At 50.2% G+C, this 13,962-nt stretch overlaps 1 protein-coding gene across 1 annotated transcript in view; it reads left to right on the top strand.

Annotated features, from left to right (window-relative positions):
- RARB (retinoic acid receptor beta) overlaps window positions 1-13,962 on the top strand; it is a 342,130-nt gene that overhangs the window by 1,075 nt on the left and 327,093 nt on the right. The gene's annotated exons all lie outside the window — the stretch shown is intronic.

The raw sequence follows: 13,962 nt of genomic DNA, 5'->3' as shown, positions 1-13,962 counted from the left end.
TGTTGAAGAACACGTGTAAGACCTGACCTTTGCTTGATAGCATATCACCACGCCTACCAACAAATAACAATGTAAGCTTATTTGCATCAGACTGTTGGCACTAGGGCTCAGTGTAGACACAGCCCAAATGTTTTTACCTTCCATTTTGACGTAACAACTGATAGGCGAGATAGAACCTGGGACCTCTGGGTCTTCGTGCATGAGCCACTACAGTTTGAACTAAAAGCTAGCTCACTCTAAGGCTACGTCTACACTAGCCTGCAAGATTGACCCACTCACTGTTGATCTTCTGGGTTCAATTTCACACATGTAGTATGGACGTGCAAAATTGACCTCTCATGGGTGACAGTCGACCTCTGTACTCCTCGTGAGATGCGAGGAGTAAGAGAGGTCAACGGGAGAAACTCTCCCATTGACTTTCCCCAGTAGAGACAGCCAGGTTAGTCCAGCGTAGATATGTCAGTTCTAGCTATGCAATTACTGTAGCTAGAATTGCTTATCTGCCGTTGACTTACTTTGCCTAGTGTAGACGTGGCCTCAGCTAAAGTTGTAGAGGAGACTCATTCTGTGTGTGGCTACGTCTACACTAGCCCCAAACTTCGAAATTGCCACGCAAATGGCCATTTCGAAGTTTACTAATGAAGCGCTGAAATGCATGTTCAGCGCTTCATTAGCATGTGGGCGGCTGTGGCACTTTGAAATTGACACACCTTGCCGCCGCACGGCTCGTTCCGACGGGGCTCCTTTTTGAAAGGACCCCGCCTACTTTGAAGTCCCCTTATTCCCATGAGCAGATGGGAATAAGGGGACTTCGAAGTAGGCTGGGTCCTTTCGAAAAGGAGCCCTGTCGGGACGAGCCGCGCTGTGGCGAGGAGCGTCAATTTCAAAGTGCCGCGGCCACCCGCATGCTAATGAAGCGCTGAATATGCATTTCAGCGCTTCATTAGTAAACTTTGAAATGGCCATTTGCCTGGCCATTTCAAAGTCTGGGGCTAGTGTAGACATGGCCTGTAAGTGATATAAGTGCCACCACATGGGACAGTGAACCACACCCAGGAAGTGTGTGGGTTACACTTGCTAATGTTAGTGTAACCCACACACCTATATGTGGTTAACTGTCCTATGTAGTGGTACCTAGACCACTTCACAGAGAAAGAATAATTGTCATCTAGTGCATGAGCTGAGAGTGATCTGGCCTTTAGCTCAAGCTGTAGAGGCACCTGCACTGAGGTCCCAGGTTTCAGTCTGCCTGTTGGTAGTTACAAGTGGGGGCTTCTTCAGGATTTCAGCTGGGTTTCTGAAGCTCAGGCTGCCCTTCCTCAGTTAGGGGAAGTATGTAACTCACCCACCTATGTGTGGTTAATTGTCCCGTGTAGTGGTACCTAGACCACTTCACCAAGAAAGAATAAGTGTCCACTATAGCCTAAGCTGAGAGCCAGCTGGCCTGTAGCTCAAGGTGTAAAGGTGCCTTCACTAAGCTCAGAGAGCCCAGGTTTGAATCTATCTGTGGTTACTCACATTAGCATGTAATGAATAGGCATTTTTTGTTTTATTTCAAGGAGAAATCCTCCCCTTTGCATGTCATACTATGGTCCCAATTCTATCTGCACATAGAACACCCACTAGAATCAGTAGTAGTTTTGTGGCTGCACAATTGGGGCCTGCATGTGCATGTGAAACTTGTATACAGTGGTATTGTGCTCCATTGTCTGGTATATCCTCTTTGAAATGCTGGAGTTTAATATTACAAAATGTACTACCCAAACTGATTTGTTTTCAGTGCTTTTTAATGAATACTGCCTTGGTTTTTTTCCTAAGACTTATTTTGACATTGCATTGAAAGGAGGGGCCGTGTGTGCCAATGATATACTCATTTGAACTAGTGAAAATTCAGTGTAATATCATTTAAGGAAAGTGAGATTAATCCATATTTTCAGTGGTGTAACACTACAGAGTTGGTCCCCACATGAGGAAAAGCAATGCATGCTCACTGGGGTATTGGGCACGTATTCTGTTTCACAGCTCATATTTTGTGTACAAATTTTGTCAAAAGAATTTGCTATGAATGATCCATATTACTGTCTCTTAACTAGATAGGAAGCTACAGGGGACTTACATGAAGAGTATTGGAAGAAAGGGAAGGAATTAAAACATCTAGTAAAAAATTTGTTGGAGTAAAAAGCATGCACAGGTTTGAATTCCAGATAAAAAGCAGAACAGAAAAGAAGAGAACCATAGAGGTGAAAAAGGAAAGCAACATTTTAGCATGATACGCAGGGAATGAAGAAGTTCCAACACTCTTTGGCTACGTCTACACGTGAAGCCTACATCGAAGTAGCCTATTTCGATGTGGCGACATCGAAATAGGCTATTTCGATGAATAACGTCTACACGTCCTCCAGGGCTGGCAACGTCGATGTTCAACATCGACGTTGCGCAGCACCACATCGAAATAGGCGCTGCGAGGGAACGTCTACACGCCACAGTAGCACACATCGAAATAAGGGTGCCAGGCACAGCTGCAGACAGGATCACAGGGCGGACTCAACAGCCAGCCGCTCCCTTAAAGGGCCCCTCCCAGACACACTTGCACTAAACAGCACAAGATCCACAGAGCTGACAACGAGTTGCAGACCCTGTGCATGCAGCATGAATCCCCCGCTGCAGCAGCAGCAGCCAGAAGCCCTGGGCTAAGGGCTGCTGCACACGGTGACCATAGAGCCCCGCACGGGCTGGAGAGACAGCGTCTCTCAACCCCCCAGCTGATGGCTGCCATGGAGGACCCCACAATTTCGACGTTGCGGGACGCGGATCGTCTACACGGTCCCTACTTCGACGTTGAACGTCGAAGTAGGGCACTATTCCGATCCCCTCATGAGGTTAGCGACTTCGACGTCTCGCCGCCTAACATCGAAGTTAACTTCGAAATAGCGCCCGACGCGTGTAGCCGTGACGGGTGCTATTTCGAAGTTAGTGCCGCTACTTCGAAGTAGCGTGCATGTGTAGACACAGCCATTAATTCCAGTGGCATATGAAGTCCCTCCGTCATCCACTGACACATTATGGCCGTGTCTACACGTGCACGCTACTTCGAAGTAGCGGCGCCAACTTCGAAATAGCGCGCGTCACGGCTACACGTGTTGGGCGCTATTTCGAAGTTGAAATCGACGTTAGGTGGCGAGATGTCGAAGTCGCTAACCCCATGAGGGGATGGGAATAGCGCCCTACTTCGAAGTTGAACGTTGAAGTAGGGACCGTGTAGACGATCCGCGTCCCGCAACGTCGAAATAGCGGGGTCCGCCATGGTGGCCATCAGCTGAGGGGTTGAGAGACACTCTCTCTCCAGCCCCTGCGGGGCTCTATGGTCATCGTGTGCAGCAGCCCTTAGCCCAGGGCTTCTGGCTGCTGCTGCCGCAGCTGGGGATCCATGCTGCATGCACAGGGTCTGCAACCAGTTGTCGGCTCTGTGGCTCTTGTGTTGTTTAGTGCAACTGTGTCTGGGAGGGGGCCCTTTAAGGGAGCGGCTTGCTGTTGAGTCTGCCCTGTGACCTTGTCTGCAGCTGTTCCTGGCACCCTTATTTCGATGTGTGCTACTTGGGCGTGTAGACGTTCCCTCACAGCGCCTATTTCGATGTGGTGCTGCCCAACGTCGAAGTTGAACGTTGACATTGCCAGCCCTGGAGGACGTGTAGACATTATTCATCGAAATAGACTATTTTGATGTCGCTACATTGAAATAAGCTATTTTGATGTAGTGTGCACGTGTAGACGTAGCCTATGGGTGAACTCCTGGCCTTACTGAAATAAATGTGAGTTTTGTTATTGACTTCAAGAGGAGAGATTTTCCCTATGTTTGTTGACTTACCTGAGACTGCATGAAGGAGTACTATGTGTTTTCAGAGTTGGGTTCTTAGTTTCTCCTGTTTTATTGCACTACATGATTTCTATTATAGGGGATGTAAAGAAGAAATATGTACAAGTTAGAAAACAGTGTAAGCATTTGACTACCCATTCCCTTTAGAAATTATCTGAGTTTTTGTTCTGAAATTGACGAGAAAGTTCTTCTATCACATGGGCCAGATAGCTGATTAGTCCACAGGACCTTTTTGAAGAAATATATTGGTAAATACCGAAAATATATAGGACTATATATTCTTCACCACAAGCTTCATCTTTTTGCATTAAGATTGTATTGAAATCAAATCAGTAGAAGATGTGACTGATACGCATGTCTGAAAATCAAGCCAAATGTATATTGTAGGTGCTCAGAACAGATGTCCAGTTTTGAAAATTTGAGAATGTCTCTTTAAGTTTCCACTGCCGTGGTCTGATCTCCAATTTTCAGTCTGTTCAAAAACCCTTTTTTAAATATTTCTTGTGTTGTTTTCTGGTCCCATAGGACTGGCAGTTTGTTTTGAATTTACGCCTTCAGAGATCTAGTAAGTTATTTGTCAGTTACCTGGGTGCCCTGAGACAGGAACCTAGTACATTAACTTTTTATCTTAAGAGACCTGGATTCAGATTCTTGAAAGTAGCTAGAGTAGCTTATTCTGACTATTTTTTCTGCTTCACAAAACTACCATGCAGTTTCGTACAGTTCAGCATGATCAACGGTCATGCTATTAAAATGAGAGCCAGCACTGGACTTTTGGGAGGTGGCGGAGTGGGAAGGGGATACAGTTTTGTAGTGGAAACTATGTGAGATTCTTTCCCAGTGTCTGTCTGAAGCCCTGCACTATGTGTGACTATTTTCAGTGCTATTTCTTTTTCAACTTCTTGAGCACAGTATTTACAGGAAATAATCTTTTAGCTAATAGGAACTTTGTCAGGAATAAAGTCCTCTGTTCCCTTTAGTTTTTGTTTTTTAAGAAGACATTGTAATTTATTAGCTTCTGTTCAGAGCAATCAAAGCGTCTGCCATTTGCACTGAAAGACTTCATATTATTTTACTGTACTTTTTTTTTGTTGTCTTCATTTTAGACTCTGCATTATACCACGTACCTGTAAATTTAGCCATCTTGTATCTATAGTTGGAACTGACATGTCAAAGAAATGAGAGGTCTCACCATCAGCCCTTTCTCCTACTAAAGAGAGAAAAGGCTTTTAGACCTATTAATTTTATGAGCACAAGTGGCCTACAGTAAGAGAACTGTTATAGTGAATTAATTTCACTGATGTTGATAATGATGTTGACTCCTTCACCTCTGACTTGACTTGACTTGACTTCTGTTTTTAGACTGAGGTACATAGTGCAAAATGCTTAATAATTATAAGATTGGTCACAATGCTAAAAAGGTCAGTAACAGAAAAAAAATATTACCTTTGTACATAGGTGAACTGTATATTAACACGCAATGAACAAAAGAGAGACTGTGGTTAAGAATGTAATTACTTTTGTAAGCATGATTGATTTACCAAGTGCTGTGCTATCCCTAGGCAGCACAAAACAGAAATTTTCAGTAGTCATATTAGGAGTATTCCATTTGCAGGCTTCTGCTACAGCATTTATAATGAGTCACAAATCTTTTCTACTTAAAAAATTAGCTTGAGGTGGTTATAGGAGTGCTGGTTTGGTAATGGCATTTTGTGCCTCAGTGGGTCATTTCATTCTCAGTTCCTTTGGGTAAGCACCCATGAAAATATGTTCACTGGTAGTCCTCTGTCTGGACAAATAAGTTATTTTTGAGACTTAAGCAGGTAGTAAAACACAAAGGAAGACTATGGAGCTTCCAGCTGCATTAATCTCTTTGAAGTCATAGTCATATATTAGCAACTGGAGGGCTAGTTCATCAAGTGATGAACCTATGGGCACTCCACTCGTAGGTGTGGCAGCGCCCCCTCTGCCTGGATCAGAAATCTTCATTAGTAGGCCCTCTCTGCCTGCACATGTGGATCTTCTCCATCTTGCGCTGTACACAAGACATATATATAGTCCTCTGCAGTCTGAACACCCCCAGTTTGTTTACTGTCTTGTGTCTGGGGTAGAATTCACAGCAGAGTAGTTAGTTCCTCTTCTATCAAAAATATTATTTTGTTTTGTCTTTACCTTTACGGTCTTTCATAGCTTGAGTTTCTGTTTTCTCCTGATTCCTGCACTTCTTAACTGAGAAACCTCCCCTTCACCTGTGTGCCTTGATCACCTGGGTTTAAGAGGTACATTTCTTGTGGAATCAGCTTCCTGGCAATGGACGGCCACTGGCAACGTATCCGCTATCTGGGAGAGGGACACATCCCACATCTCCCATTGCCTCAGATTGACACACAGGATCAAAAAAGACTGGGACATTAAATTGCAATTCCTCATCATGTATCAGCATTTGCCCAGGCCCTGGACTCTTCCCAAGAGAGGCCCTCACTCTCTTTCCAGGTCACCTGCCAAGCCTCATTCTCCCCGTTTGCTACAGAGAAAGTTAATGCTTGCTCATTCAGATGACAAGAAATGGGCTTCCTTCTCACTCTCTAGCTGTGTCTACACGTGCACGCTACTTCGAAGTAGCGTCACTAACTTCGAAATAGCGCCCGTCGCGGCTACACGCGTCGGGCGCTATTTTGAAGTTAACTTCGACGTTAGGCGGCGAGACGTCGAAGTCGCTAACCTCATGAGGGGATCGGAATAGCGCCCTACTTCGACGTTCAACGTCGAAGTAGGGACCGTGTAGACGATCCGCGTCCCGCAACGTCGAAATTGCGGGGTCCTCCATGGCGGCCATCAGCTGGGGGGTTGAGAGATGCTCTCTCTCCAGCCCGTGCGGGGCTCTATGGTCACCGTGGGCAGCAGCCCTTAGCCCAGGGCTTCTGGCTGCTGCTGCGGCAGCTGGGGATCCATGCTGCAGGCACAGGGTCTGCAACCAGTTGTCGGCTCTGTGTATCTTGTGTTGTTTAGTGCAACTGTATCTGGGAGCGGCCCTTTAAGGGAGCGGCTTGCTGTTGAGTCCGCCCTGTGACCCTGTCTGCAGCTGTGCCTGGCACCCTTATTTCGATGTGTGCTACTTTGGCGTGTAGACGTTCCCTCGCAGCGCCTATTTTGATGTGGTGCCGCGCAACGTCGAAGTTGAACATCGACGTTGCCAACCCTGGAGGACGTGTAGACGTTATTCATCGAAATAGCCTACATGTAGGCTCTGAGGCACAGCCCACTAGAATGCCATCCCTGGTCAGGCTTGTTACCTCAGCCTCATCTGATAAAGGACATAGCTCCAGGGCTTATCCAAGTACCTGTGGTATTGGCCCAAGGAAATGATATAAAGAGTATAACCAAACAGACCTGCAACCCTTGCCATCATTTCACTGCCTGGGGGACCAAGCCAGGCCACCCTCATCAGCTGGTGCACAATCAGCACTGAGTAAGGCATTGGCATCATTGCCTTTGGCACGGACCAATCTGGCAGTACCAGTCAAATCTCCATCACCATCTACTGATGTCTTGGGGACATGCATCCTGCCTTCTGTGCTGTATCTACTACTGGTATCAGCAATGTTTCTTCCCCCTCCACAAGACTTCAGATACTCAATGGGCCTGCTAGTCTCTGATACTTCTGAGTCTCATCTTCTGTGACGTGGCTACACCTCTCTGTTCTTCATCAGTCTCTTGCCCTCAGAAAGTCAAACTATCACTGGCACCAACTGAACAGGAAGAACAAGAGGAGGAAGAAGCTATACCAACTTCACATTTCTCATCCTCCTCACCTGATAGGTTGTTGTGTCCTGACTGCCCACATCTGGTCAAGATGAGCAGCCTAAACTGTTGGATATGCTGCACAGAACCTCTCCTGTCAAGACCATACTGCTGATCAATAGGCTGTTCTCAATCTTATGAAGGTGTCAGACCCTGGCATCTATTCCTCCACCCTTCAAATAAGCTGACAGCGCATACTGTGTTCCAGTGAAGAATGTGGATTCATGGTTGTACACCCAACCCTAAATTTTCTGAGGGTCAGTGAAGTGCAGAACAGAGATTGTCATTCTAACAAATCATACAGAGATTGGAAAACATCTGGATCTATTTGGACGCAAAGCATATTTATCAGTTAAGCTGTAATTTAGAATCTCAAACTATGCAAATCTGATGGCAAAGTATAACTATAGAAAATACTCCAAGTTGAAAGGACGCTCTCCTAATCTGCTGAAGACTAAGGAGGAGCAATTCCAAACCTTTCAAGCCTTGATATTGGATAAACACTTCCTGGCCTGTACAACTCTATGAGCATCACTAGGCACCACAAATTCTGTTGCTTGATCCGTCACAACTGCTGTGTGCAACATGGCTCCACCTCTTAGGTTTTCCTAGGTAGGTACAGACCACGATGTAGGATTTATAGTTTGAGGAACAAAAACTTTTCTTGAAATTCAGGGATAATTGTCTGCACTCTCTTAAATATTCTCCAGCACACAGAGTCCAATTAGCATATACATGCTGACAGTAAAGAGATACTTGTGGAAGTATTAACTCCCTCCACAATTCCATGCACAACAATACACTCCTCAGTGGCACTACAACACTCCACACTGACAACAAAAGCCTCCTAATAAATGTAGACATTCCACTCCTCATGATTCTACCTCATGCTCCAGGTGAAGGTGGGTTGAGGCCCTGAGAAGCTCTACCCTCTTTCAGATGTGCCCACATCTTCAACATTCTATCTGTTTGTCAGCCAGCTGGCTCCATTCCTCTCATCTTGGATTCTCATAACCTCTATTAATCAGGGAAGGATATTCCATCACACAACCCTCACCCCTATCATTCTTCAGGGACCCTTCTCACAATGCCGTTCTATATGGGAGCATATAAGTGCAATTGAGAGCCATAGAAGAGCTCCCTTCCCTCCTCAGAGGACAAGGATTCTACTCCCATTATTTTCTGATTCAGAAGAAGTCTATAATGCTTCAAGATGATTATCCTCTCCACTATTATCCCAGCATAGAAACAGAGCGATGCTTCCTGGCCCTCAACCTCTAAGACATATATTCATATTTCCATGCAACCTGTACACAAATGAGTCCTCCAAATTGTTGCGGGTACCAGCTATTGCCAGTGCAAAATACTCTTCAGAGAATCCATGGCATATTGGGTGTTTTCCAAACTTCTCGTGGTAGTTGCTAAGACAAGGAATCATTGTTTTTTCAGTACTTGGACAACTGTCTCCTCAAGGCCCCATCTCAACACAACACTTTCTAAGCCACGATTTTCACAAGGTTCCGTCTCCTTCTCAGTCTAGAAGAGTATACTTTTAGCCCTGGTACATCAGCTGAGATTTACCAGTGTGCAGTTAAATGCCATGCAGAGTCTCACCTAAAAGGAATCTGGTGTCTGCTGAATAGGTCTGCCCCTTGTTCTTGGCCCAAATGTGTCTACAGTTTCTAGGCCACATGACAGCAACCACATTTGTGGTCAGGCACACAAAATCACTTTGCTTCTCCACATGATGTCTGCTGTCCTCAGTTTTTTTTCCAGAACAGGACTTGGAACATGGATTGCTGGGACAAACATTTACTCATAACATAAGACGTATCTCTCCTATATGCTTTCCCTTCCTTTTCCCACTTGTTCTGAGTACTTTACAAAATATGGGAGGACTACATGCAAGTCATATTAGTAGCATCCACATGTCCTCAACAGTTTTAGTATATTTATCTCTTCCATTTGATGGATGGTGTATCAACTGCTTTTTATCTATGTAATACCATGGCTTTGCTCACAGGACGAGGACACATTCTCCATCCCAAACAGATACATTGAACTATCAGGCATGACAATGCCGGTTGTACTTACATGCGTATATAAACTAGATTTCAGTACTGGCGAGCCTCCTACCAAGTTAACACAACACACCCTCTGTTACTGCTTATCCTTGACTACATGCCAGTCACTATTTTTACAATCACTACTTTTAACCCCACAGCCATTCTGCCTTCACAGATCCAATCATGAAACACTTTTTGAAGAGTATCCAAAACCTTTATTACCCCAATCCAGTTCTGCTTGGCATCCCAGTCTAGTTCTACATTATGTGAACTATGCCTCCATACAAATCATTGACAGCATGTTCTTACATACACCTGTCCATGAAAACATCCATCCTTGTTGCTGTAACCTGTTCTCAGTGGGTTGGCAAAACTGTGGCCTTTATGGCATATCCACCATATGCATTGTTTTACAAAGACAGTCACATGACAACCATGCCCAAGTTTTCTACCTAAGATCCCAACATCTTTTTATCTCAATCAAGCAACATATCTTACCTGCTTCTTTCCAAAGCAGCACATAAATCAGGAGGAAGCAGCTCTACACATCATAGCCGTGTCTACACGTGCACACTACTTCGAAGTAGCGGCACTAACTTCGAAATAGCGCCCTTCACGGCTACACGCGTCGGGCGCTATTTCGAAGTTAACTTCGACGTTAGGCGGCGAGACGTCGAAGTCGCTAACCCCATGAGGGGATAGGAATAGTGCCCTACTTCGATGTTCAATGTCGAAGTAGGGACCGTGTAGTCGTTGCGCGTCCCACAACGTCGAAATTGCGGGGTCCTCCATGGTGGCCATCAGCTGAGGGGTTGAGAGACGCTCTCTGCAGCCCGTCAGTTCAATGGTGGCCGCGTGGAGCGGCCCCTTAAAGGTCCCCTCCCCCTCCCTTCCTGTGCAAGAAGCTGAGGGAACGTGCAGGCGGCAGCCCAGACACGCGGCCAGCCTGCACGTTCCTCAGCCAGCACAGAGAGCCACCCCAGCTGCGATGGCTGCCCAGCAGCCCCCCCAGCGCTCCCAGGGGACCCCCCCCAAGGGGAGCCAGGGCAGCCAGCCCAGCCAGGCGGGCAGCCAGGCTGGCAAGTGGCAGCGGGGCCCCTCCTGGACGGAGGCCGAGCTGCAGGACCTGCTCGGGCTCTGGAGCGAGGAGGAGGTGCTCCAGGTAATGGGGAGCAAGAGGCGGAACGTGGATGTGTTCGCTCAGCTGGCCGACGGCCTGGCTGCCCAGGGTCACCCTGCCCGCACTCCTGATCACGTCAGGAGTAAGGTGAAGGAGCTGCGGCAGGGTTACTCCTGGGCCCAGGATGCGGCCGGCCAATCTGGGGCCGCCCCTGTCACTTGCCCCTTTTACAGGGAGATCAGGGACATCCTGGGCCCCCGGCACACCTCCTCCCCTCCGGCCACCCTTGATACTTCAGCCGACAAGCCCCAGCAGGCCCTTCAGCTGGAGTCCGCCCCAGAGGTAAGCCCCGCACCCCGGGGGTCCCCCCCGGAGCCCACCCCCGGGACATCGCGGCAGGAGGAGGAGGAGGAGGAGTGGGGGGGCTCCTCCTCTGCAGAATCCGGGCTGCAGATTCTCCTCCTGCCATCCCGGAGCAGCAGCCGGGCCTCCGCCCCCCGGGGATCTCCGGACCGTGGGAGTGGACCGACAGGTATGTTCCCCCCTCTGGTGTACACCCCTGGGCTTGAGGGGCGGGGGGTAATAGATATGTGTCCAGGGCCCCCCACATGCTCACATGGCCATGGCCCCAAGGATAGCAGGGCCATGTCCCTCACAGCAGTACATCAGCCCCTGCCCCCCCCCCCACCCGGCACGACAGTGCCATGCCCCATCCCCGGGACAGGGGGGAGCGGAACCTCAAGGGGCCCCCGGGAGGAGGGGGTGGAACACCCCACAGCAGCAGCAGCAGCAACAGCAGCAGCAGCAGCATGTGATGGAGTGGGGGGAGTGCAAAAGGGAGACTCAGGCTAGATATGAGCAACAAGAGCCGAATAGCTCCCAGGGGCAAAGGATGATCGTGGGGCTACAGCTGGCAGGTGACACCTCTGCCCTGAACAAAGAGGAGGGAGGAGCCGAGCTGGCTTTGAATTGGGGGGGGAGGGCGGGGGCCACAGGTAGAGGCTAGGGGAAGGGAGAGCTGGAAGGCAGCCAGCCTGAGGAGGGGCAAAGCTGCATCCCAGAGGGGCACCCCTTGGGGTCTTCTCCCCAGGACGGGCTGGAAGGACTGTCTCTTCCGACAGCTGGTGCTGTCACTCCTGGGAGAAACTAGGCATCTGTGGCCTAAGAAACCTTTCCTGTCAGACCCTGCGGAGTGAAGTGAGAGTCGCTCCCACCAGGGGACGGGGTGCAGTGCAGGGGGACCCCTGAACCCCATCCATCACAGCAGCATCTCCCGGGGATGGGGATGAGGAACCTGCAGCACAGGGCTGGGGGTACAAAGGCCACGGCTCGGGGCCCACACTAACGCCTGTCTCCATTCTTCTTCCCCCCCTCCTCTCCTGTGTCCCGCACCTGCACCATCAGAAGGACCAGAAGAGAGCGCCGGCGAGGCATCAGTGGTCCCAGAGAGCCCTCCGGGGCCATCGCTCCAGGCAAGCCCCTCGGCCGAGGACCGACCGGCCCCACGGCAGGCTAGACGGCGGACCCCGTGCCACCACCAGCCGACGGTGACGGACCCCCAGCTGCTGGCCATCCACCGTCGGCAGCTGGAGGTCGCGGAGCAGCACCTGCAGCTGCATGAGTGGGCGCGGGCCTGGCGCCAAGAGGCATGGGGGGCCTACATGGAGACTTTCAACCGCCTGGTGGACTACCTGGCCCCCCATGCCGCGCCGGCGGCCGCAGCGCCCGACATGCCTGCTCCACCCGCCGCACCACCAGCTGCTCTGCATGTCGCTGTCCCCCCACCACCCACCGCCGAAGGCTGGAGCGCCGAGGGACCCCTGGAGCCAGCTGAGACTCGCCAGGCATATCTTCCGGTCCGGCCCGCCCCCAGCCAGTCCCGGACAGGGCTGCGGCTGCGGCGGGGCTCCCAGCCGCCCACGCCCAGTGCCGGACTTTAGGGGCGAGGGGCCCGGGACGTGGCCCCCCCCTTGTATATAGTTGGGACTTATTATTTTGTGCCCCCCGTTTGCCCCGTCCCCCCATGTAAATAGTTCTCCCCTTTATCATCCCTGGTTTTCTTTTTATTACTGAACACACTTTTTTATTACTATTGTTTTATTTGTACATATTACTTTGGTTCCACACATGTTGTATATAGTTTGTTCTTGTTTTATATTTATAGTTAAAAAAAAAGTTCTAAAAGAAAAAGCAGTTTAAGTTCAGCCACAAGTGCGTGCTGTCATTTGTCCAGGAAAAGTGGGATGGGGGTGCGGTTGGGTGCTCCATGGTGTGGGCGTTGGGGCAGGGAGTGTGGTGGAGGAAGGGGTGGGCAGTGGGGGGCCTGGCAGAGTTCACCCCGCAGCCTCATCATCGAAGTGGGCCCGCAGGGCCTCCCGGACCCGGGTCCCTGCGGGGTCCACCTGCCGACTGGGGGCAGCGGGTGGCTGCACGTCGGCCCTGCCGGCCTCCACAACCCAGCCCTGGAAAAAGGCCTCCCCCTTGCTCTCCACCAAATTGTGCAGGGCGCAGCAGGCACCCACAATCAGGGGGATGTTGTTGGGGCCCGCATCCAGGCGGGTCAGGAGACATCTCCAGCGTCCCTTCAGGCGGCCAAATGAGCGCTCCACCACCTGGCGCGCGTGGTTCAGGCGCTGGTTGAAGCGCTCCCGGCTAGCGGAGAGCTGGCCCGTGTACGGGTGCATGAGCCAGGGCCGGAGGGGGTATGCCGCATCTGCGATGATGCAGAGGGGCATGGTGGTGTCCCCCAGAGGGATCTCCCGCTGCGGGATGTAGGTGCCCGCCTCCAGCCGGTGGCACAGGCCCGAGTTCCGGAAAACCCGGGCGTCGTGGGTGCTGCCAGGCCAGCCCACATAAATGTCCTGGAAACGGCCCCGGCTGTCCACCAAGGCCTGGAGGACCACAGACTGGTAGCCCTTGCGATTCATGTAGTGTCCTCCACTGTGTTCTGGGGCGCGGATGGGGATGTGAGTCCCATCCAGAGCCCCGAAGCAATTGGGGAAGCCCAGGGTGGCAAAGGCCGCGATGGTGGCATCTGGGTCCCCCAGCCTCACGAGCCTGTGCAGGAGCATGGCATTGATGGCATGCACAACCTGCAGGGA

Source organism: Carettochelys insculpta, chromosome 2 (assembly GCF_033958435.1).
Source record: "Carettochelys insculpta isolate YL-2023 chromosome 2, ASM3395843v1, whole genome shotgun sequence".
In the NCBI taxonomy this organism is placed as follows: Eukaryota; Metazoa; Chordata; order Testudines; family Carettochelyidae; genus Carettochelys; species Carettochelys insculpta.
This window is presented reverse-complemented; position numbering and strand designations above follow the sequence as displayed.